The sequence below is a fragment of the Dermacentor albipictus genome, chromosome 3, assembly GCF_038994185.2.
Source record: "Dermacentor albipictus isolate Rhodes 1998 colony chromosome 3, USDA_Dalb.pri_finalv2, whole genome shotgun sequence".
NCBI lineage: Eukaryota > Metazoa > Arthropoda > Arachnida > Ixodida > Ixodidae > Dermacentor > Dermacentor albipictus.
In genome coordinates this window covers 46230274-46254882 of record NC_091823.1, presented here as the reverse complement: position 1 = coordinate 46254882, position 24609 = coordinate 46230274, and the positions used below count along the sequence as shown (strand labels likewise).

At 47.2% G+C, this 24609-nt stretch overlaps 1 long non-coding RNA gene across 1 annotated transcript in view; it reads left to right on the top strand.

Moving 5' to 3' along the window:
* Positions 1–1923: 1923 nt before the first annotated feature.
* LOC135898086 (uncharacterized) overlaps positions 1924–24609 on the top strand; it is a 39551-nt gene continuing 16865 nt past the window's right edge. Inside the window, exons 1-2 of the long non-coding RNA XR_010563257.2 lie at positions 1924–2112; positions 2288–2476. This is a non-coding gene — a long non-coding RNA (uncharacterized lncRNA). The remainder of the gene's footprint in view (positions 2113–2287; positions 2477–24609) is intronic.

Genomic DNA, 24609 nt, shown 5'->3' with positions numbered 1-24609 from the left:
TGATGATTACACTCCTGCGAAAAATACACACCAGCAGCAAAGAATACACTTCGTTGCTGCTACTGTGTATGGTTGAGCTCTGTGCCACCAGGTGGCTGCACCGTGCAGACCGTTCACATTTGCCCTTCTGCTCATCTAGTGGCTCATCCCGGCACAGTCAAGCGGCCAGACCCTGTCCCCTTGCGCTTGCGTTTGCCCTAATACTGGACTCGCGGTTTGCAGGTCGCTAGGTTTGCAGTCCACAAGGCAACAAAGTCGAATCATAGTGCTCGCGAAAAGACTGAGACCGACTCTGACCGCGGAGCTCTCGTCAAAATGGAGTACGTTGTAACACAAGCAGACGACACTTGCTGTGTGCCGGAAGTGCTGAAGTGTACTAAAAAACTATTCTTGTGTATTCTCTTTAAGTTATTTTCTTTTTTACAAAAACAAAGTAACTAACATTCCAACTATTACGAGCATCATTTGTTCACCATAAAGTTGGAAAAATTACCGACCACGCGCCCTGGTCAGCCAGATAGCTCGCCCATGTGACGTAATATGGGTTATTTGCATCATATGGGTAGGGGCGGCTTAAAACTCCGCCGAGCAGTGCGCTGCGATCGGCAGCGATGGGTATTTTTAAAACCCTATAATAAATTACACGCTTTACGCAGAGCACTTAGATGCATCAATTAATGATCAGAAGAACCTACTCTAACGACTCAGTACGTTTGTAGAAAATCGCCAAAATCGTTTCAGGGTCCCTTTAAACTAATGCTATCTTCGGCTGGTCGTTTCTGAGCGCTCTGGAGCGCTCTCGCGAGCGGCGTTGTCTTCGGCTTGTTGAAAGAGGGTGCGCGCCCTGCGTTCGGCTTGTTCTTCTCGATTGCTCTCCTCTATCTTGGAGCGCTCTGAGGCGCTCCAAGCCCTGTCGTCGGAGCAGTCATCGAGATTGCAACGTCATCGCAGCGCCGGGTCGCTGCTGTTGGCGACGGCCCACGTAACCTTGGCAACCTAGGCCACTGCATGCTGGCATCTCGACGAACGTTCGTCCCGCCGGCACGTCCGCCGGTTTTTCCGGCAGTGCCGGAAGCTTTGGATAGGCGAAACATCGGACGTTGGCAGTAGTCACGTGGTTTCGCATCAGCAATTTCTTCCTCCGAGAGCGAGTCGCACGTTCGGCTTGCGCGCTTGTCCCCTACCTTTGAGCTCGGGAAACGACCGATCTACCCGACTCTGCTTCGGGGCATACAGGCGACCAGTCGAAGATACCATAAGCAGTGTGGATGACAACGCTTTGAGTTGTGCCGCTGTGTTCTCATACCATCCAGCGTCAGGGTTTCCGCAGTGGCGTAAATACACAGAACCGCGCCAGCGGCGCGTGCATGGCCGCTCAGCACTTTCTAATCACGCGAAGCGACAACATATGAGCAACAGTAGCGCACGCACACCCAAGTTCACTGGAAGCCGTTGTCTGCGATAAGCTGGGGAGTTCACATCGAGTTAATGGTAGGGTGCCTCAATGTCCTCCTCGCCCGCTGCTGCGGAGCGGTGGGCGAGGAGGACATTTAAGCATGCACCTAGTTAGTGGTGCCAGGGGCTGTGTCGTGTCGCTAGGTGGAAAGAGCCTAGCGGACGAAACTAGCGCTTCTTGTAACTTGGTGCGCATGCGCTACTCTTGGTGATCTCGTTGCTTCGCGCTGTAAGAAATCGCTGACCCGCCGGCCAGTCGACGCTCACGCGATACTGTTAACGAATCGGTCGAGCTGTACCTATATCAGTTAACGCTCGCTCACACTAGGCCGACCCGACACCGATTTCGGACTGCCGGCTGTCGGCGACAGCGTTTTCTACCTTCGTGTCGGCGCCTCACCGACGTGGAGCTCTCCGCCGAGCGGAGGCAGATTGTCGGCGTCGGTACAGTGTGACAGATGCGCCGACACGAAGGAAAAAAGGCTGTCGCCGACAGTCGGCAGACTGAAATCGGTGTCGTGTCGGCCTAGTGTGAGTGAGCATTTAGTATGCTTTTGCCGTGCAGCAAAACATTGCAGCTCAACCTGGTTGAATATAGCGTCGCAAAATGTCGCGACCATGCAGCGCTGCTGTTCGGGGATCGTTCTCGGTGCTCCGGTAAAGCGTCGATCCGCTGAATCTTCTGTGCTTGCTTCTTCATCTTCCCTGTTTGATTAGTGCACTTCATGTATTCCTTCAATGATATTGTTCCCACTATTCCCACGCCACGCTGGTGGTGCGAAGTGTACGATTTCACGGCAGATTCAATAACGGAGCAGGCCGTGCACTGCAGGTCCCCTATCGCGGTCCGCCGGAGTTTGCGCCTGCTGTGCAGCTACGTCTTGGCAGTGGTCCTGGTGCTGGTCACGCCGTTCTACCGCTATTATCGGTGCGCCCAGCATCTGTTGCTCGGCTATGCACTGGGCCTCGTGTGCGGGGCATGCAGGTGCTGTCGGACCAGCCTGGGAAGAGAACGTCGCCGGTGAGCTTGAGTTGACCCTGTGTAGCGGAAAAGGGGTGGAGGTTGTTACGACCATCTTTATTAAAGAAACAAAGAAGAAAACTAGCTAATGTAGTAGACATTTAGTATAGATATACTATCAGTAGAACATGCATCAGACATCAAGAACGGCGTCAGCATCAACACTTACACCGCTGTGCGCTTTGTCTACTCAGCATGCGGATGTTTTTATTACAATACCTCTGGTTTCCTGCACGTGAGAATTCGTAAATATGTTAACGAGCTATAGATAGAGGGAACAGGACAGACAGGAGGAAACCGATGATCCCGGCGTATGCGCTATTACTCGTTTTAGCTACTTGTATCAAGCAACCTCTTTTACGTGTACAAGCCCAACCCCGCATGACTACCGGGGTGCGACTTCAACGAATTTTATGTTGACACGAGCGCGCCCGCACGCATCTTCATTGTTTCGTGACAACTTACAATTTATAAAATTATATTCCAAGTTTCCACGTGCCAAAACCATATCAATATGAGGCACGCCATGTTGGGGGCTTAGAGAATAATTTTGATCACCTGGGCTTCTTTAAAGTGCACTCAACTGGTGCCAGTTACACGGACGTCCTTGCATTTCTCCCCTATCGAAATACGACCACCGCGGCAGAGATTTTATCCCGCTATCTCGGCCTTAGCAGCGCAAAGCTATAAGGCCACCACGCCACCATTCATGGCGCGTAACTTTGTCGAATTTTTGCCAGACATGGGACTGGCTGGCATTGTACGCAGTACTCAATGTACGCAGAGTTTCGGCCCGCAACCTTTCTACACATAGCCGCTTGGTTGTGCGGATTTATTAGTCATTCGGCATAGACTGAAGATGGGGTGGATGGATGGAGGACAGAATCGGCAGACGGCAGATCATGCTGACACTGCAGTGGGGTCTTGTTAAAGGGTATTCAATTACTTTGTAAGTTCTCTTCCTCTCCAGTATGATCGTTAGGTGTAGGTGGGGCATAGAGGTGTTCGCTGGTACTTTCAAGTTCGGCCACGAGACTTTTGCCTCCTAGGTAAACCAGGAAACATGCAGGAAAATGTGCAATTGACCCACAGTGGGAGCTGTGACACGAATGGGCGAGCTTCAGAATGTGACTATGCGAGATGTTCTATCCGTGACAAATACAATTGCCATGCCAGGTCACGTGGCCTAATGGGTTCAAAGGAAACGAACATTGACATCTCGCAGAATTTCCAGTTGCAAGCTTCGCCGATATAATTGTTATAAAACTATCATGAATGAATGAGACGCACACGATCGTCATTAAAAGCCGTTGTGCAGGAATATTTATTTTCCATGAACTGTCTACGACAAACGCGCACTCATTTTGCTCAAGTAATAAAGAAGAACCGCTACGTTTCAGTGTCTAGATATTTATGAAGCGTATATTGTAACTAATATTGCCCTCAGCCTGAATAATTTAGACAGAAAATATCCGTTGGAGATGTGGGAACTCATATGGCGCATCGCATCATCTCATCAAGGGCCGTAATGGTAAGAATTATTTTCCGTTTATTCCGTTCATATCTTGTCATCTATCTGAGCTATAGAGGCCGACACTGGCAGTAAGGAAGGTTTTACATCATGTCAGCAACTGCCGAAGGAAAAAAGAAAAACCCAAAAGAATTCTTACAAAATACGGCCCCAGGGGATGCAAACCGGTTCCGTAGCGATAACTACCGAACTGTTTCTTTAGAGCACGCTTTCGAACACTGATTCTTTCCTGTTTCCGGCATTTAGCGCTTCTGTCGGCGGCTGCTCTCGCGTGGCCTACTGGTACGCTGGGTCACTTCAATGCGGCCTTCTCTCGAGCATCCGTACTTGTGATGCTGGGAGCCTCAGCGGCAGCGATCGCCAGCGCATCCTCTCCATTTACTGACAGGAGCGCGACCGTGGTTGCGCGTACAGAGATCTGGTGCTGGTGCCAGCGATTTTTCCAATATAGCGTGCACGAAAAGGACGCACTGTGGGAGAGCAGCGTTGTTTGCGAGCACTCATATAAAGCCCACCGTGCGGTGAGGAACCGAAGCACATCCTCCCGATCCCGGTGACGAAGTCGACGACCAGTGTGTACTCGGCAAACCAAAGGCGTCAGTGGCATGATGGCCGTTCTGTGTACTGTTATCAATTGACCCTGTACAAAGCAACGCTGCGAACAGAACGTCCCCATGAATTAAACAGTTTGATGTTTCGGCGTGAACTGTTGCTTATTCTAAACGCTAGTAGTCGTCGAATAGTTGAAAGAAATGTACTTCATTTTGCGCACAGAGAAATAAACTGTCCTCTGATACTGTGCCAATGTGTGTGGGCTGAAACTAGCGCCGTTGCACGGCGTGTCACCGACGGGGATCACACAAGCTGATTACAAAAGTATTGCGTACGCAGGTAGTGAACTTACGGAAAGGGTCGGGTTCGGCCATCTTGATTTCCGCCGCGCTTGTGTTTTGAACCAATCAGAGAGGGCCTAGCTTTCCGTGATCCAATCGGAGCTCACATGATGGCGAACTCAACCACAGGGTCCAGTGCTACTTCTTTCACGGCGTCCAGAATAACATCCGAGGTGAGAAGTGGGGCCGGATTCTCGAGCGGTCTCTTCGGCAGATAATTTCACACTCCCTTGACATCAGCTGGTCCAGGGCGTCCCCTCGAAAAGCTCATCGCACATCGAGTCAATGTACTCGAGAACGATGCGACGTGCGAACATCGAAGGTCGAAGGTATATCATTCCTGTGGCCGTGTACGCTTCTGCTTTCTTAGCGAATCAAGGCACACTAGAAGGAAGATGCCCATAAACATGCCGAAAACTGTTCTCAATGCCCCAGAGCATTTCAGTGTGATCGAGAATACGACCCGAGACATCCGCATATTGTTACGGGAAAACGAAGGTAGCGCGAGAGCGAGAATCCGCACTGAGAACGAGTTTTCCTTGGCTGTATTAAGTTAAATTTTACATAAAGAAGGTTGTCAGCTAAAACACTCATTCAGGGTGACATAATAGCTGCCATAGATGTCGGTAATAATTTAGTCGATTTTCTAGACTATATAAGACCCGTACGCTAGACATGCAGGCCGAGAGTCATTCGTAAATCGAAACCTACAGGGGGAGCGAACTTCGCTATTTCTGCTGCTTTTAAGACGCTAGAACTTATTGTGCCAGTGGTAATGTAGCGTCAGCCCGGCGTTATTTTCGGCCGTCTTCCAATCCTTACTATAAGACAGCATGGATATCACCCCAATGAAAAAGAAGGGTTCCAAACGTGTCGAAATCATTCATCCTAGCACTTGCGCCATCGGCCGGCGGCTTGCTCAAACGAACAAGCGTGCGTAAAGAAAAGCTGTTCCTTGATGGCAGCACCAGCGCAGCTCATGTGAATGTCGAAGCGTCGCTTTCTTGCGAGGGCGAGGGTACGCAAATGTGCAGACTGCATCGAGGCCCCCCAGAGAGTTGCCCCACCTTTCAATCTCGGACGACCGCTTGTCGGCAAATATGAGCACGGAGTGCATGCTCAAATAGAGGAAGCGTTTGATGATATCGTCACATGGTGGGGTGCAGCAAGGGACTAAAAGAGAGGAGAAGGTTTATCTTGGGCACCATGCGTCGAAGCTCACACTCGGTGAAGTGCTAACGCCTGGAGAAGGGTATACGGGAGAATATTTTCTTTTGTATGGTGCAGCCATAAAACGAAAGGTTTGCCAGTGAGAGAGAGAGAGAGAGAGAGAGAGAGAGAGAGAGAGAGAGAGAGAGATGGCACGCGCGCACACACACACACGCACACGTACACACACACACGCACACACACACCCCACACACCCCACACATACACACACACACACACAAACACACACACACACACGCACACACACACGCGCGCACGCACGCACACACACACACACACGCGCGCATGCACACGCACACACACACACACACACACACACACACACACACACACACACACACACACACACACACACACACACACACACACACAACGGGCTATTCCTTCCACGCAGGGAGCACGGCTCAGCAAGTTCCAAGGTGATAAATCACGCGAGTGATTAATTGCCACTCCCGTTGATTGGCACAGGTTATTTGCTTTCCTCGAAGCTTTGCTCGAAGCAACTACTAGAACTAACTCGGGACGAAGCGAAGAATAATTGTCGTTTGGAGATAACAGGCTTACTCCTTCAGTAACATCAGAGAGTTGCTTTCAACATCCGCGCGAGTGCCCGCCGAGGGCAGCCTTCAACCTATTTACGATTTTTACAGAGTTCCTATCCATGGTCCGAAAATTTTCACAAGAAAATGTAGACAGGTCAGCTTGAAACAGGTGGCGTTAGCCTACGCTGGGTAGAGGACCAATGGAAGTTTCAATATAGGAACAAACAGTGTATCGCCCTCGCCTGACTAGCTTTCGTCGAACTACGGACTAACGAACTAACAAAGTACGCAATACTGCTTTGGTAAGCACGTTCACCGGAAGATTAAACTTTCGCTTCGATTTCATCGCGCAATGCACATGCAAGCGTACACTCTAGTTCCCGGCCGTAGACCATGGTTACGAGCTCACCAGATTCCCAAGGGGCGGCGTTTGGCAGCTACGCTTTCAAAGCATGCGCTAAAGGAGAAAAAGATGCGGGTATTACCTAAATACGAAGTTTCCCGTGAAATTAACCAGACTATATATTATATAAGACTTTGGTTTGTTTACGGTGAGTGTCGCTGTTTTAGTCGGCTTCCCGGCGATGAAGTTTGAAGTTCGTTTCAAGCAACTAAGAAAAAGAAATGTACAGTTGCCTAGGTGATCGGCGAAAAGGCAGAACAGCCTGACAGGGCTATTCTGTTCTTTGACAGATAACGCAAATTCCCCACCAGAATGACACAATGCTCAGTGTTACAACTGCATAAAAGTTATACCATGCTTTGATCTTTCTTTTTCCCCCTTTTCCGCTTTGCTCCTGACACTGTCACCCCGGTTACGGTCTTAGGCTCCTAACAGCTTTTATTTACATCCGCCCATTTTATTTACATAGATAAATTACAGTTCGTACGCCCCCCCCCCCTTCTCCTAATTTTGCACCCTTTCCAACACATGCATGCACGTAGGCACATACTTGCATGCTATTACTTCGTTCTATAGCTTACGTTTCTTATCTATGATTAGCGTTAAAATGAAAACATAAGGCGCTTTCATGCTTCCAGTGTATCTGAAAATGTGCGTGTAGTGTACTGTTCGCTATAGTTGTTCGCTATATGCAAGAACGCAGTGAATAATCGCTTCATACCAAACTTAGTCACAGTAATAAAATGTTACATCAAATTGTTACATCATTTTCTGTTGCTTAATTACTTAGTTTTAAACGCGATGCTCAAGTGTTTCTAAATTTTTCACTTCTCAACACTGTTTGTAAAAAACAACAAATAATTTAAATAAAAAGACTGCTCCCTACTGTCGATAGCAAACCCTTTCTTTTAAGTGCAGCAAACCTCGTTAAACCTCATCAGGGGATGCCGTGCAAAACAAACTACTATTGGCTCCCATGTATTTATGTATATCGGAGCTCCCCAGGTAGAGATTCTCCACAACGCCCTAAAGCAATTCGGGAGCTTCGGAACACGCTGTAGCGAAAAAAAAGCAAAAAAACTTAGAAATATTTTGGACCATCTGGGATTCCTTAACACACGCCCAAGGTTCGGTACACGGTGATTTGCCATTGCAACCCCGTCGGATTACGTCTGCTGTCGGCAGTCTAACCCATGAACTCGCGCTGCGCAGTTAACTCGTCGCCAAAGCCATTGACCCACTTCGCCGGGTTCACTTTTGTAGGCAGATTACGGATACGTGCGTCTGGCTCCAAGGAAAGCCTCATCTGCAGGGACGCGATTTTCGGGAGCTTTAATGGTGCGTCTTGGTGAGCTATATTTCATGCATGTTTTGGAAGCAAGCGCCGCTGAAAACGAGACAAAACAAGGAAGACTTCACCGAGAAGACAAAGCAGGTTAGCGTTAGCGTTCCGGGTGTCCTCCACTTCAGCGCAAACTGCTCCCTTCTTTCTATTTCTCCCACTGTTCCTCGCCTCACCTTTGTGGATCCGGTAACCGCGCTCCTCAAGCAAACTAACAGTACCGCAGTTACGCTCCTGTGGGCCTCGCTCGCCTCTGCTTCGGACCCTTTGTTTGACACTTGGCTTTCTCCAAGACTCTTCATCATGCAGGATAGTACACAGGAGACTTCAATATTTGTCATCTAAACTTTGATATATATATATATATATATATATATATATATATATATATATATATATATATATATATATATATATATATATATATATATATATATAACAAAGACCACGGTTAACAAGACCACTCATATTGCTCATATTTTCGCGGATAATTCTTATCAGTCCGTAGTTCACACACAAAAGCTCAATGCTTACAATTTAAACTTCGATTGAGGGCAAGCTCGCATTTGTATACTATCAAGCTCGCCGCGTGGATAACTAGCACGAGAAATGGTGGTTAAAAAAATTAAATTATGGGCTTTTAAGTGTCAAAACCACTTCCTGATTATGAGGCACGCCGTAGTGAAGGACTCCGGAAATTTAGACCACCTGGGATTCCTCAACGTGCGCCTAAATCTAAGCACACGGGTGTTTTCGCCTCCATTGAAATGCGGCCGCCGAGATTCGATCCTGCGACCTCGTGCTCAGCAGCACAACACCATAGCCACTCAGCAACCACGGCGGGTAGAAATGGTGGTTGCTTTTTCCTAAGTTTTAACCAGGCTTGTGAATACTTCTGCTTGCAAAATGCGGCCGTCTTTGCTACAGTACATGAAAGCAAAGCTCTCACTACGTAAGTGTTTACCGAAGGAACCCGGCAAGCGTCCTAAATCATCCCTACACATGCCCTCGGCGCATGCGGGCACAGTTAGGAGAGGGTGTCCTGCCTATCGCTTATTATTAATGCTACGGTAGACTTTAGTTTTTAGCAAAAGAAAATCATTGCTGTCAGATGTTGAAGGCCAAACGTGGCTAGTCAATTGATTATTCACGTAAGGCATGATGCGCTTTTCCGGCCCAAGCAACAACGGATGCGCTGGCGCTCGCGTTTTTATCGAGGCGTTCCGGGTGGTAGCGCGCCGTCCTTCAGATTCGTTGCCTGTCTAGCCGCGCTTTTGGAATGAATTAAGATTTAGAACATACTTCGTTTGTCATAATTAAGAACATACATTCGTTTGCCATTCCTTCGCTGTATACAATGGCGTCAAGACGGCGACAACGTAGGAATTAAAGCAGAAAAAAGCGGCAGCAGAAACTGAAATGGTGCTATTTTTTTTAAAAACGAAGCTTTCTTTGCCTCTTTCTTCGACTATCCGCTGCTGCTGCTGCCGTCGCCGCCGCAGCCGCTGCTGCTGCTGCGGTCGTCGTCGTCGTCGTCTTGCACGCCGCTAACGCAGGCCACGTCAGGACGTGGTTGAGACGTGGCCACCTCACAATAACATGAAAGCCACGGGCTGTCTGTGTTTTCCTTCATGACGTTTGTTTATGAGCTGTCATTCTCAAAAGTCCCAGGAATAACTTTGTAAAGAATGCGAGAAAGGGTATGCGCCCCGTGGAGTGCCTGCGCGGTTGTGGTTCAGAATGATTATTCGCCAAGCGACGCGGCGTCGATACGTCGCATGTGCACAGTACCCTCTGGACACCGTATAACTGGCGTGACGCCCCACACAAATGCAGTGCAGTAGCTGCCGCACTTGTCTCCGTGCTCACCCGCAACAGCAATGAGGGGGGAGGTGGGGAGAATGTTAGCGAGGGAACAGAGAGAGAGAGAGAGAGAGAGAGAGAGAGAGAGAGGAGACACTTGTTTGAGCTACATTCCGGGCGCCAATCTGGGCTACAGCCCAGATTGGCGCCTAGCGACGCAGGCAGGGTAACATTTCACATCACGTCACGACTGTCGTATGCCGTGAATATATCATCGCCAAATAACGTCAATGAACGCAAACAGCAGACAAAGCTTCGCTTAGATCGATTTCCACAGTGCGTGGGATCTGCATAGTTTCTTCCCCCCTGAATGCGGCAAGGAATGCGCTGCGGTAATGACAATGCGCTGAGCATCTAATTAAATACTGCCGACACCGAGAGCTTTGTGGCACTGGGCAAAAGAAAGGACTTTGTAGTAATTAGCCTTTTCAAAGATAGTGGTTGTTGTGCCGTTCTTGTGTACGAAAGAAGAGCAGCGTTTGGGCAAAGTTCTGCGCGTGAACAAATACGGCTGGCGCCGCTGCTCTGTTACCCTATGAGCAGCTTGCGTCCGATGCTTCTAAATCTGTACTTATTAACTTGTTTTGTCGCGGTTACGCCGTCATTGTAGTGCTCTGAGTTTGCGGGGCTTTGGAATTACCTTGGAAATGTGCACAATGCCCACTGGACGCCGTAACTATAGGCATGACCCCCCACAAATGTAGTGCAGGAGCTGCCGCACTTTACGACAGTAGAGGGAGGATGTGGGGAGGATGTTAGCGAGTGAATGGAGAGAGAGAGAGAGAGAGAGAGAGAGAGAGAGAGAGAGAGAGAGGAGGCAGTTTTGTGAGCTACAGCGCTATCAACGCAGAATGGCGCCGAAGCGTGCACTTAGTGCCGAGGAGACGAAGGCTCGCATAAAGCATCGAGCAGAGCAATTGAACAACAAACACAAGCGGAGCAGGCAAGGTAACATTTCACATCACGTCACGACATCACGTCACGACTGTCGTATGCCATGAATATATTACCGCCAGATAACGTCAATGAACGAAAACAGCAGACAAAGCGTATCTTACATCGATTCCCAGTGCATGGGGTTTGCATATTCACACCTCCCCCCCAGAATGTGGCAAGGAATGATGCGCTGCTTTAATGATATTGCGCTGAGCATCTAATCAAATACTGCCGACATAGCGAGCTTTCTTGCACTGGGGCAAAATAAAGGGCTTTGTATTAATGAGCCGTTTCAAAATATAGCGGTCCCAAAGTTAGTGGTTGTTATGCCGTTCCTCTGTACGAAAGAAGAGCAGAGTTTGGGCAAAGTTCTGCGCACGAGCAAATACGGCTGACGCCACTGCTCTGTAAGCACCTTGCGTCCGATGCTCCTAAATCTGTACTTATTAACTTGTTTTGTCGTGTTTACGACCTCATCATAGAGCTCTGAGTTTGTGGGACCTTGGAAATACTCGGGGTAACGTATACTAAACTAATAATGTCCGTGTAAATGTTTTATAACATGCGTTTCTGCCCCTCGTGGCTTAATTATTTTATTTCGTTCTTTGTATGCATACTGCATTGCTGAGCAGCTCAGTATTTAATGCCGAGCACGCATTGACTGGTAAACCGGAATTATATTTAGCTACGTTACGCAGTGATCCAGTGGCTGTGCGGCTCTGGTGCCGAACGGAAGGTCGTGGGGTCGAATCGCAACCGCGGTGGTCTCATTTCGATGGCCGAAAAATGCAAGGAACCTGTTGGACTTCGGTTTAAGGGCATGTTAAACAGCTCCAAATGGCGGATCTTGATCTCCACTGACGTCCTTCATGGACTGTAATACGTTGCGTCTACACTATTAGAAAAATATTTGTAGGTAGTCTCTGCTTTATTTTCTATTCTCTCTATCTGTTACTAACTTTACGCTAACGTCATCGCAATATACGAGAGCCTAACTTCGGTAATAATGTTCAGTTGAAGAACGTACAATTGTTACTACGTGAAGTCTGTTTTTGCGTGTGATGTAAATCTTATTATTACAACCTTATTATTATTATTATGACGTTTTCAGCCTCTATGCTTATAGACTACTACGCACCTACAAAGTAGAACAAAGAAGATGCATAAGTAATGTATCTGACTTAGCCCCAATTGAATTATTTCATTGCACATATCAACGCCGTCATAAACCACACTGGATATTACCAAAAGTAAGAACAAACTATGGGCGCCAAATTATAGCATTTCAACTCCCATCCTTAATTAAAAAATTAATTGATGAAAATATAGACTTAGGAAGCATTAGCTGCTCTACCCTTCGCAACTACTTTCTCCTTGATGCGTCCCTTTGATTGTCCAACATTTAGGCATCTGTGAACGTCTCTGTGTCTAATTGTTTTATAAGCGTATTTTTGGTTGCTGTTATTGTTATTTTGCTGTTTCATAAGCGTTTTTGTTCTCAGTTGCTGTATTTGTCTTTCCTTTTGATCCATTTATATTTATTTCGCACACACTGGTGATTGTGTATTTTACATAATTGTTTTTGTACTAATGCTTTGTTTGACTTCGTATTTGCTGTCGTGACAGAAGTGCCGTCGCATGCCACTGCTGACCTGCTGTACGGGGGGTGGGAACTTAGACAAGCGTCAATCGCTTTTATTCCCATCCCCTCCATCAATGTAATGGTGATGGAAATAAATCATCATCATCATCATGATCGCTTGTGAAAGGTGTGCTTCGCTCAGCCAGAGCACAGCCAAGACAGAAACCGCAATATAGAGGCCTAGAGTGCAATATAGAGGCCTAGAGTGCGCTTTGATTTGCTTTGATCATCATCATCATCATCATCATCATCATCATCATCATCATCATCATCATCATCATCATCATCATCATCATCATCATCATTATTATTATTATTATTATTATTATTATTATTATTATTATTATTATTAATTCCCGTGATATATTGAAATCTTGTTGGATGCGGGATATACCGTAACATAAATTGAGGAATACAGCAACGTTTAATTCGTGTAGGAGAGCAACAGTAATTTTCCTCTTATTAAAGGGTATACTGCACAGGAGCTCATAAAGTCCGATTATCCTTTTCGTTTACCACATGACATTGTTAGTACATATGAAGCATCAGGATGGTGTGCGGCAAGGGTGCTTATTCAGACCTGTTATCTTCATAATTTCCCATATGACATTGTTGATATCGATGAAACTTTAACATTACATACGTTAGTTCTTATTATCGAACCTCGACAAGAGCTCGGAGGTGACTGCGCATAAATGTACCATGCACTTGAAAGCTGGCTTCTTTGCACTAAGAAGCTTTGTGAGGAGAAGCCTACTTTTGTTATTTCCTCAATATTTCATGGTCGGTCCCTTCTCACCTTGCCAAGTATTTCCACAATGTTCTTTGCTCGCTCCGCTTTGCTCAACATTACACAACTTGGCTCGCTTGGATGCAAGAGGCCCTATCAAGTTTACGTCAATGCTATCTCAATATAGTGCGCTTATACTGATTTGAAAATTTCTTTGATTTGCTTTGATTTGTTTTAGAAAATGCTCTAAATGCGACAAGTTCTTGGTGCAAGGAAATCAGCCGAGAGTCCTCATTGCAAAAAAAAAAAAAATAACAGCCCCAATTTCAGTATCTAATCGTAAGAGCCGCCGCCAGCTGCAGAACCAACCTTTGTCCCTTACTCTTTATGATCACCTTATTCCACACGCCTGAAGCCTCTTTGCACTCTAGGCCTCTATATTGCGGTTTCTGTCTTGGCTGTGCTCTGGCTGAGCGAAGCACACCTTTCACAAGCGAGGCTCGTCACTCCGTCTCATGCTTTCCAATAACGCAGTGATTCAAACGTTTATAAGGCATACATGCATATCTTTCGCCAGACGGCCTTTGCAGCCTTCCACCATGATCGCGCAGGTGACTAAGCGACTGTGAACGTTTTAGTCGTATTGGAAGTTCGAAATTGCGACCAACTCCCCAAATGACAACTTTCGTTGAAGATAACGGCCAACCTCAGGGTTTTGCTGATAATAAAAAACCACTTGTCGCCCCAAACTAGTGGTTTCTATTTCCACATAGGTTCTCATCCCATGATCCAGCCGTATCAAACACGTCACTACCACGTTCTCCTCGCACCCGCTTCTCTGTTCGCCAAGCGACATGCCATATACGACGCGTTGTTCTCGTTGTGACTGGTACCGTTACAAAAAACATCGAAATTAATTGTACTCACTACTTTGTCCCGGGTAATGAAGAACTCCCTGGCCTATCGCAGACAAAGCGCATATGCCGCAGTGTCGACACTCCCGTGAACTGCGATGCCTCATCTGCATTTCACGGGACTCGTTTAGACAGACGCAGCAAGTTGTAAACCTTCGGCCACAGAACCGTTACCGCTCTTCTCGTCACACCCATGGCCCAGGTGGCTCCAAGAAAAAACTTCGCCTTTTCTTAAGTGCATTGATACATCTGCGTGGATCAGAATACCTGCGTAGTCTCTCTCGCCACAATGAGATTGCGCTAAGCGTCAATACAGCTCCCTTGGTGCTGTATTGATGCCAGCTGCAACATGTCCTTGGCCTTTGGACCATCGGCCTGACTTCGGCTCAATTTTCCTTTTCTGTTTTCGCCCAGCTGCTCTCGTAAAGATACTGCGCCTCTCCCCCATGCAGGGTAGCATACCAGAAGCACGTGTGGTTAACCCGCCTACCTTTTCTTGTCTCTCTTTCTCTTGTGGTATTATCCTGTATTTTGACAGCCAAGACGCCACCACCTGTCGAAAGCGCCTTACACAGAAGCCGCCTACAAAACTACCATCTGTGGATTTGCGGTCCAGACCATGGATGTTCAACTTTCCGCGGTAGCTTAGTGGCTGTGGCGTTGCGCCGCTGAGTTCGAGGCCGTGGCGGCCTCCTTTCGTTGAGGGTAAAATGCGGGATCGTGGTTTTGGCACGTAACAAACAATTTAGTTAAATAAACTCAATTTCTAACGATAGATAACTGCCGGATCTCATTGAAGAGAAGCAGATTATATACATATATATATATATATATATATATATATATATATATATATATATATATATATATATATATATATATATATATATATATATATATATATATATATATATATATATATATATATAGAGAGAGAGAGAGAGAGAGAGAGAGAGAGAGAGAGAGAGAGAGGTGCAGCATTCGTTATATTCAATGCCCATGATCAGATAAAATAACGTGATTTCCAACTTTCTCAAGGTATTACAAGCTACATCTTGTTTGTTCGAACGCTGACAAAGCTTCGAAGTGTTCCTTACACACATAACAATCCTTCTCAAAGCTAGCTTGCCTACAGCAAGTTATATGGGGTCATACGACAGACTTCATATATTGTTTGACTCCCACTTCCGTAGGGGCTTTTGTTGTTTTAGTGGCGTTCGCCAGCACACCGGATGTGTTTATACGTGTGTATAAATGAGAACGCTGGTCGTCGCATCGGCAAACATTCGTATAAATAAACGAAACATGCTTCTGATAGTTAAGCGGCAGAGTACGCGAGTGAGCTTATTATGCAGCAAAACAAGAAACGCTGCTGCTGACGTTGGCGCCTCACAAAGATAACGTAGGTTACGAGGCTTGTCTAGTCGGTGCAAGAAAAATAAAGGAGCTAGTATCATGTGGGTAACGTTGAGCTGGCGCGACTAACACAAAACACGAACGGAAGCGTTGAAAAAAGAATGAAAGCGTAGCAACGGCGACGATTCCAGCTCACTGCGCTTCGACAAATTGCTCGTAAAACGCCTTGATCATGCTGGCCGCCTTCCACATTGACATTTCTCGATGGTCTGCGTTTACACGGAAACCCATTGCGCGCCAATAAAAAACAGCTCAGGCGGTGTTTGCTTCATTTCTACCTTTGGAAGCAAAAACGACCCACACGTGTCGCTTGGCGTGTATCCTTCCTGTTTTCTGTTCGGCTAGTTCCTGGGAACGATACTGTTGCTTCGTTAGTGCGTGCTTGTAATGCGTACTTTATTTATTAAGCAATGTAAGGACTCCTGGGCACATTATATATAGATAAGGCAAGTAAGCGTATGCAGACGCACGCTCCCTATATAAAAGGGGCAAGGAGAAAAAAACGGGACTTGCTTACATACGAAGCTATCTGGGCGGATATAACGTGTCCAGCGTGTAATGTACCAGAGAACTTAGCAGAATTTATCTGCAATTGCAACCTCTTTTCACTCCAAAGGGACGTATACTAAACAACGCAGTAAATGGACCTCAGGGTTCAGTGCAGCATTTGCTTGGACCGTGGATGATGATGATGATGAAAAACGTTTATATGCTCTATTTTGCAGTGATGTTTGCGGCATCAGATGGAGTCTTCCATCTTCTCTCCAGGGTCGGTTCCCCTAGTCCAGGGCTCCGCTGAGGGTAGCTGCCCTGCGTGCACGCCTTACTAGTCCTTGTTGGACTTTCAGGGTGTCGCTGGATAGCATCCTCTCCCACTGTTCCGCACTCGGGTTTTTTATTATGGCTAGCCCTTCTGTTTTCTGGCAAGCCCATGTGGTATGATATAGGGTTGGTTTGTCTCCACACCATGGGCACTTGCTCTCGTACTGCGTGGGGTAGATCTTGCTTAGCATGTTTAGGCACGGGAATGTTCCCGTTTGTAGCTGTCGCCATGCTACGGCGTCTTCTCTGTTTAGTTGTTTGTGAGGGGGTGGGTATTTTCGTCTGATGCCTCTGTAGTAATTGAGTATCTCTGAATAGCTTTGGGCTACCGGCTCGGGTTCCTCAGTGGGGTCGGGAATGTTGGATGCTCGGTTTGTTGCGTGCCCTCGAGCTATCCTATCGGCCTCCTGATTTCCCGTAATGTCGGTATGTCCCGGCACCCAAACTATTGTGTGTTTGGCCTGGTTGTTGACGGTTTTGCCACTTGAGCGGAGGATGCGGAGCGCGCTGTGGCTGATTCTGCCGTTTAGGTAGTTGCGGCATGCTGCTTGTGAATCTGTGAGTATGGTTAAGGACCTGTTGGATCGGTAGCCCTCCGCTGCCGCTAGAGCCACGGCTGCCTCTTCCGCAACCTCGGAGACGAGCTAGTCGAAAAGCTAACCGAATATCTCAATAGACACTGGATAGCGGGAACAGTACCAGAAGAATGGAAACACGCGGAAGTCATCATGATCCCGAAACCAGGCAAGAAACTTCAGGTGGAAAACCTGAGACCAATCTCTCTTACATCATGTCTAGGCAAGATCTATGAGAGAGTGGTTACGAGGAGGCTACAAAATCATATGGAAGAAAACGAGCTGTACCCCCACAGCATGTTTGGTTTCAGAGCCAGGCTGTCGACCCAAGATGTACTGCTGCAAATCAGAGAAGAGGTATTGAGCAATATCCCGCTCAACGGAGAGCACATCATCATGGCACTGGACGTCAAAGGCGCCTTTGACAACGTAAGCCACGAAGCCATCCTGACAGGACTAGACAACCTAAATTGCGGCATGAAAATACACAGCTACGTCAAGGCATTTTTGTCCAACAGAACAGCAACAATCGGCCTGGGCGAGCTGAGATCCGAAAAGTTCAACACCCCAAACAAAGGCACACCGCAGGGATCGGTCATCTCACCCATCCTGTTCAATGTTGCTATGATTGGACTGGCCCAACAACTAGACCAAATCGACGGCGTACGGCACGCCATATACGCCGACGATATCACTGTATGGGTCACCAAAGGCTCACTCAGGGAAAAGGAAGAAAGATTACAAGAAGCTGCGACATGCGTAGAGAAATATGTCAAGGCAAGAGGCCTAGCCTGCTCAACGGAGAAGTCCGAGCTCCTAAGAGTATGGCGAGGCAAGAAGAATCGCACCGTCCCAGAGGAAGTAAACATGAAGTTGAACATCCACCTCGAGGGACAGCCAATCCCGGAGAAGACGCTCATCAGGATATTAGGAATGTGGATACAATCGAACCAACGATGTACCCACACCCTAACACTACTTAAAACTGCAGCCAACCAAGTGGCCCGCATGATAACGCGGGTCTCACGGAAAAAACACGGCATGAAGGAAGCAGACACACTCAAACTGGTCAGAAGCCTGGTGGTCAGTAGAGTGACGTATAGCCTCCCGTACTACCACTGTACGAAGCACGAAATGCAACAAGCGGACGCAATCCTGCGGAAAGCCCTCAAGACGGCGCTCCACCTACCGCAGTCAACATCGACCGACAAACTCCTGGCCCTGGGGCTACACAACAGTCTCGAGGAGCTCCAAGAAGCGCAGATAATCGCGCAAATGCAAAGACTAAGGCTATCGGCAATGGGCAGAAGACTCCTGAGTAGATACGGCGGTGAAGCTACCATAAAGGAGACACAAAGCACGGAGACGATACCGGACGAATACAGAAACACCATCAAAGTAGCACCGATACCCAGCAATATGGACCCGAACCTACACATGGCACGAAGACAAGCAAGGGCAGAGTATGTACAAAGAACACTGGCAACTAGACATGACACAGTGTACGTAGACGCCGCTACCTACACTCAGGACAAAAACCACAAGAAAAGCAAAGTCGCAACGGTGATCAACTCGGACTTAAAAGAAATCACCAGCGCATCAATTCGGAACTGTACGGTAGTTGGACCGTGGAGTGGCGCCGACTATGTGATCTTGCTACGAAGGCGCTCTTAACTTCTCTGAGACGCGCTGGTCTAAACCAGGTAGCTCAATGGCAATGCTGTATGTTGCGTTATGCGCGTGATATGTGTGTCAAGTGTCGTATGTACTGTGTCAGCAAAACGAGAACAAGATAAAACAGGAGCCATCGTTTCGACAAGTGGAATTGCCTTTTTCAAGGCACTTCTACAGCGAATCTGTCTACGGCTAGGATATGACGGATCGTGTCCGCGCGTAGACCAACCATTTTTCCTACGCGGGCCGGTCCCGAAGGTTGTGAAATACCGGGCCGACCCGCGGCGAAAGTGAAGCTGGCGTTAAGCACTCCCCATACGTAGCCCGACCCCGAACGTAGTGCAGTGTCGGCCTACGACACTGCGCTACGTGCACAGGTGAAGCAGCGGATGTTGATTGATTGAAAAACTTTATTTAATAAATAGGAAAGACAAAGGAGCTGAAAGGGTGGGTCCCTAGTCCAGGACTCCAGCGGCCGTTGCTGTACGCTCATCCTGGTCTAAGAGGCCCTTCTGGACCTCCAAGTCATCTCGAGCGAGGACGGCCTCCCAAGGCTTCCATGACGGAGGCCAGCATCAGGGGCGAGTTTATGTTCGGTGGCCAATATATGCATTCCCACATAATGTGGGGAAGAGACGGCCGCCCCCCGGCCCCAGGAACATCGATCGGCATATATGGTTCTACTCTTCTTCTCGGCACAGGTGATAAAGACAATCTGCTAAAATGCAAACAAATATGCTTGGATGCACAATCTTGTAGATGCGGAGCTACGCTGAGAGCGATCGGTCCTGGAAGAGGTGCATGGATCTAGACGAACTAGCGAAGTATTCCTTGCACTTCTCATCGGACCATCCTCAGAAGATTGCGAAAAACTGGAACTGCAAGATGTCTTACGCAATGTTGAACAAAAACCAGATGGTTTGTGAGAAAAGTGCGGAGTGCGCCTATGCTTCACAAAAAACCAGGAACTGCGTCACCGCATGGCATGAACAATTAACTGGTCTTATTTTCTTTTTTGTCCGAAGAACGGAGGTGTACTGAGCATTTATTTTTTCAGACACTATTCCTCGGTTATTTATCTCTGAAATGTATATTCTGAATTTTCTTTGATATAAATGTTTTTGTATATATCGTTTTTTATTGCTGTTTTTATCAACTGGCAGCAAAAACGGCGCTCTTTAGAATTTTCTGTTTTACCTAATAAATTCTTTTGTTTGGCAACGTATGTTTCTAGAAAGAGTATTTCATCATGCACGATATGCTATGCTGCAATGTGCGTTGGAATGTTATTTTTTGTGGCAAATAATTTCTTTCCGCGACCTATAAGGAACGACCATTTTCTGCACAATAGCAACAAGCGACGGCAGACGACGCTGATGCGAATGAATAAACCATTTGTTTTGCCAGGATGGCTCATCCACTGATGTGAAGAAGGGGGTGGCAGGAGTATGAAAAAAAAGAACAAGAAAAAAAAAGAAAAGAAGTTAGGGAATTGCATCTAAGAAGGTTCCAGAGAGAAATGAATGGAACCTGCCATGCGAGGTTAAACCCTTTGTAGGAGGAATGTTTCTTCCTCAAATGCGTAAGAACTTGTTTATGGAGCCTTGTGTCAAGGTTATCGTCTTTCTGCTATAATAGGTCTACAGCTATCGGCTTGTAAAATAAATGGTGTGCTATTTCGTTTTATGCTTCTTTCTCTGTATGTACACGCTCAGACGTATTACATATGTAAGCGGTGTGGAGATCTATATATCATTTCGTTGTTGCATATATCGGGAAGCATCGCCTATTGCCAGCTACGCGTTTCACCTGGTCATCATTCTTGAAATCGATTGAGCTCGTACACGATACACAAGGGGCGGCGCGTCCAGGAACCGAAGACTCGACAGCTGTCGCTTATATTCGAATGCCGCAAATGGCGCATTTTATTCGTATCGAAAGCGGGATATGTGCATACACTTATCGAAGTGAGTGCTGTCGAGCTCGTCTTGACGCATAGTTATTTTTTTCTTTTTTGTCTCCTTGCGGGTGGCGGCGCGTAATTATATGCCAGGGACCACGACAGCTGTCCCGAGACAAAGTGACACGTGAAGCCTCGCTCCAAGCTTTGCGATAAATGCCGTATAACGTGGTTATACGCATTTCGCTCGGACAGAATATCACTCCGAAAATCCCCCAGCATATGCCTCGCTTCGGGAGTCCAAACAAAGACCTAGGTAATTCGATGCAGTTAGGCGCCTGTCAGTTCTTCTTCTCTTTCTCTGCCCTCCCTATCGCCACCTTCTTTTCCTATGATCGTTTCTTTGCATTCGAGTGTCCTTTTCGCTAGTTTTCACCATTTCAACATTTTTGTTTTACCACGGTTCTCTTTTCATTATAGTGCATTTTCATTGGCGTTCGCTGTGCCCACGTGACGCTGGCTGGCGACGCTATATGGGCAAACGTCTCCTCTCTAACTACGTTTTTTTTTTTCGTTCCACATCGACGCCACTCACATGTTTATTTCCAAGCGTCAACCGTCTCTCAGCGCTGCTCGACTTCCTTCTTCTTGTGGCGCGGCTTGCGGGAACAGTCGCCTGCAGAATAGCCGATAAAGCTAGAAATGCGCGTGACGTCGTGAATGCAGCCTACTTTCTTTGACCAGTTGTCGAAAGCGCATTGCGGCGCTAGATGAAAGGGTGGTGGCGAAACCACTCTCGGTGTTTGTAGATTTCGATCGGCGCCGTGTTTATCGCCACGCACTGTTTCGTTTACGGCCTTGACGCTTGCGCAAAACGAGTGCCGCAGTTCGCGCCGTTTATTTCACGCGCTTTTCGTGGTGCGGGGATCCCAAAGTGGTTTGGTGGGGCGAAAGAAGTTCTACCGCAGACACTTTGATGCTCTCGTGGTAGACGAAACACTTAGGACGTCTATTCAGTAGCTGCGGCACATGGCCGTTTGCTTAGGATAATACTGCACCCGCCTGCCGGTAGTATAAACAAATCGCGTCTTTGTTAAGTGACTTGGGGTCCGCTTAGCTCAGCCAAGAAGAGCAGATGAACACGTCGGTAGCCCGCGCCTTCTTCTTAGCCTATGGGACCGTAGAACAGTAAGCTTCGTGAAATGACTTTTTAAAACGTTTCTCCAGTTAATCCGAGTTGTGAGGAAACATACGCCAGTGGAGCTTGCCAAGAATGTTCGTCATTTGCACCGAACGGACATCACCGTAACGTTTTCCCGCAGCTGGTTTATGGGGGCGTCTGAAGAGCAAAAGGTTACATTGCGACATGTTTGACAACGTACTCCTGTGCGACTGAAGTAAAATAAGTTATATCAGCGCTTAGCTGCATAACGCTAGTATGATGTATAAGGAGAAAAGTGACCAAATCTATGGGTTTCTGCAAATACAGCTATTTCTGTCGTAATTATGTTATTGCAGCGGATGAGTTCACGGTTGACCTGCCTCCGAGGGTGTTAGTCGATTTCGCTTTGACGATGTAGCGGAGCACAATTTTTTGCATGCTTGGCTTTAGAAGAATGCGCTGCGAGATCGGCGCACTCCGCATAGACAGCTTTAATGCCGCGACAGCGAATCAGAGCGGTCGGCAAGACTTTTGGCGGGTGATCTGTCGCTGCTAACTCATCCACGTCAACCATCAAGTTAAAAACGTGCCGATTCCACTACAAAGGAATGGTGCCGTATTCTGTCATGGCTACGATGAACGCCATGCTTTCGTTATAGCCGTGGAAGACGGCACCACGGTTCCAATGCAACGACATCGAATAAAAAATTTAGTGGCAACGCCGAAGGTGACGCCCAGTTCAGACTGAACTGGCAGTGATGCCCGCAAACGTGGTATTATAATAAACTTGACGCAAACCTCCGTGCGATATCTGAACGGAGGTCAGCGTGTGGTTTAGCACGACTAATATTGTACTGTTAGCGCGCCTACTTATGCAACGCTCAGTATATATAGTTGGAGATGAGGAAAATACAGACATAAATACGAAAGCACCGATCAACATTGTTAGGTTTAGAAGTGAAAGCGCGTGCACGCGGCAGGCCTTTATAATCGAGAAGCTTTCTTCTATGCAGTCTGCAGGTGTCGAATAAGCGAGCGCACACAACCAATTATCGGGTGATTATTCTTCTTGGTTAACGCGTAGCATTAGGGTATACCATAATAACGACCGGCATATGCAGGATCGTGGCCGCAGTAATTGGATATCACGCGATTTGCGTCACACTGTTTCAGATTTCAAGATTCCCGCCAGCAGGGGTGGATAACGTTTCAGTGACGTGAATCAGGAGTACCCTACGTCACCGAGTTTACGTGGACCCACCAAAGCGTTAACAACAATGAACTAATCCGTCGTCTGCATGACTTCAACACGTGCGTCCGCATTCTTCGAGAGCGGAGCTAAGTGGGAGACGCACACTTGCGTCTCTCTCCGCCGTGTTTCGACAAAGGCACGAGCTGCCATAAGGAAACGCCATCGGAGTCTTTAACGTTACACTATTTTGTTTTCACGAAGGCCATTTTAACGATGGCTATCGCGACGAATCCGGAGCAGGAAGTCGCGTTTAATTCCTAGACTTCAAAATTGAAATAAATTACTTTTTTAGCCATCACCTGTTAGTCACACTTGGGGACACGATCTCTCCAATGCTATTCACTGCGTGCTTGGAAGAAGTATATAAGCAATCAAATTGGGAAAGCTTAGGAGCAAGGATCAACGGCGAATAGCTCAGCAACTTCTATCTGCAGATGACATTGTCCTGTTCAGCAACACTGGGGACGATTTAGAACAAACGATTGAGGTCACTGAGCACATGCTGGTGGGCGAATTGGTTATACATGATTACAACGAAGGCGCCAAAGAAAACAGCGATATAGCCCGCCTACGTGGTTGTCTTCCTTCCTGCGTTGTTTTATTCGGCGCCTTCGTTGTAAACTTGATTGAGGACCTTAACAGAGAGTGTAAGAGTGGGGTTGAAGATTAATATGGAGAACACCAAGATAATGATTAATAGCCGGACAAGAGAACAAAAGTTCAGGATCGCCAGTCAGCCTCTAGAGTGTGTGAAGGAGTACGTTTGGCTAGGTCAATTGCTAACAGGTGACCCTGATCATGAGAAGGAAATTTACAGAAGAATAAAAATGAATTGCAGCGCATTCGGCAGACATCGTCATATCCTGACTGGAAACTTATCATTATCATTGAAAGGAAAAGTGTAGAATTAATGCATTCTACCGGTGCTAACATATGGGGCAGAAACTTGGAGACTGACAAAGAAGCTCGAAAACAAGTTAAGGGCCGCGCAAAGAGCGATGGAACGAAGAATGTTAGGCGTAACGTTGAGGGAGGCAGGAAGAGATCGGTGTGGATCAATGAGCAAACGAGGATAGCCAATATTCTAATTTATATTAAGAGAAAGAAATGGAGCTGGGCAGCCCATGTAATGCGTAGGTTAAATAACCGGTGGACCGTTAGGGTTGCAGAATGGGTACTACCAAGAGAAGGGAAACGTAGTCGATGGCGGTAGAAGACTAGCTGCGGTGGTGAAATTAAGAAATTCGCGGGCGCCAGGTGGAATCGGTTGGCGAAGGACAGGGGTAATTGGAGATCGCAGGGAGAG